Genomic DNA, 1965 nt, shown 5'->3' on the forward strand with positions numbered 1-1965 from the left:
AATTCAGTTTCTACAAAATATGACAAGTACCAAAAAGAGACTGCACTAAAACTAAAAATTACTAGGAACCACCAATGAGTAAGGTTTTTGTTTTTCAGTATAATATAAATATTAAAATATTTTTTGCTTACTTTTATTTTTTATCTTAGTTGACTAGCTACACATAAATGTAACCGTAACAGTTTTCAATCGTTTTGGAAAATGATAATTAAAGACCGAAACGAGAATAGAAACATTAGTTTTAAGTATTATGGGGGGACAGCGCGTACGCAGTCCCCACTACCAAAAATTACGCATCCGAGTTATCCACATTAGGGATAATCGCAGGGGTCAACCCATCCGCAGTGCAATGGACAGGCCTCGCCCTGGGGGAACCGCCTTCTTGATCACGGTATCCCCTATGCCAGGTAAGTATGCTTTATCAAGCGCGGACTCGAGAGGGTCATTCCATGCGAAATCGCAACCATAGCGCGTTTTATGCTCAGTTTGTTTACGTATAACGCCATCTAGCGGTGACGAGCAAGTGTTTTTACTAAGCAACTCTTTATTGAATTAATATTGTATCCAACAGAAATGATAAGATCTTTAATGCATATTATAGAAAAATAATCTTTTGATTTAAAATTCAGACTAATAATTTTATGTAAGACCGCAGGTTACTTCGATAAAATAGACTTACATAATTATTAATTAGACTCGTGTAACGCCCACACGAAAGTAGAATTTAATACTCCCTAACAATGAAAAGGAATTAGAAATTATTTAAGCATTCATTCATTCATAAAGTCACGTCTATATCCCTTGCGGGCTAGATAGAGCCAACAGTCTGGAAGAGACTGATAAGCCACGTTCAGCTGTTTAGCTTTGATAGAATTGAGATTCAAATAGTGACGAATAGTAGGTTGCTAGCCCATCGCCTAAAAAAGAATCCCAAGTTTGTAAGCCTATCCCTTAGTCGCCTTTTACGACATCCATGGGAAATTAGATGTTGTGGTCCCATTCTTTTTTATATTGGTGCAAGGAACCACACGGCAATTATTTAAGCAATGGGCTAGCAACCGATCTATAAATTCTATTACTAATATTTAGAAAAAAACTTATGCCCATTAAATTTTAATGATTTACTGGTTGAGTTTTGTAATATATTGCCGGTTGAGTTGTTTATCTTTTATTTGTGAAAAATAAAAATACACATCTTTCCTCTTTGCCATAATAAATATACCTCTATCTTTGGATGAAAGCAGAAGAATAGCTGCCAGAACTGCGGATGCAAACAACCCGCATTTTCAAGGAATTTGTGATTCCTCAGCCGGCCACGAGAACTGAAGGCATTTAGCATTCCTTCACAAATGGTTGGCTCTGATGCGATTTAGACGTATTGAGTTTGTAATGCAAGAAATTTTCGCATGTCATTGACTTAAACTTGTAAAGGGAAAACTATCCCATCACAGTTCATGGCTCTACTACGAGTAACCTTCTGGTTTTCGCCGCGGAATCACAGGAGGAGTGCGCTGCTATTAGCGTTAGGTCTCTCACAGCGGCGTCGCGCGTGCAATGCTACGGCGTTTGGAAGATGTCGATAAGCCATATATATAAACATATAATCACATCACACACATAAACATACCCTTGCGGGGTTGACAGACCCAACAGTCACCAAAAGACTGAAAGGCTCAGCCGCTTGGCTCAATGATAGAATTGAGATTAAAATAGTGACAGGTAGCTAGCCCATCGCCTAAAACTGAAATCTTCGTCGCCTTTTACGACATCCATGGGAAAGAGATGGAGTGGTCCTATTCTTTTTCTATAAGTGGAACCAAATGGCACGGCGAAAAATACTTATTTGTAACTAAGTGAGATCCTATTGTCACTTTGCTGAAACCAGGCGATTATGATGATGCCAAACAACTTTACCTCAATGCGATTCCATCGCCCCTATCTTCACTCGCTATGCTTGACCTCGGT

General features: G+C 38.7%; 1 non-coding gene across 1 annotated transcript; it reads right to left on the minus strand.

Annotated features, from left to right (window-relative positions):
* Positions 1-253: 253 nt before the first annotated feature.
* LOC132902361 (U1 spliceosomal RNA) lies at positions 254-415 on the minus strand. The gene has a single exon (XR_009657100.1). It is a non-coding gene; the product is annotated as a U1 spliceosomal RNA (small nuclear RNA).
* Positions 416-1965: the final 1550 nt, after the last annotated feature.

This window comes from Amyelois transitella, chromosome 12 (genome assembly GCF_032362555.1).
Source record: "Amyelois transitella isolate CPQ chromosome 12, ilAmyTran1.1, whole genome shotgun sequence".
In the NCBI taxonomy this organism is placed as follows: domain Eukaryota; kingdom Metazoa; phylum Arthropoda; class Insecta; order Lepidoptera; family Pyralidae; genus Amyelois; species Amyelois transitella.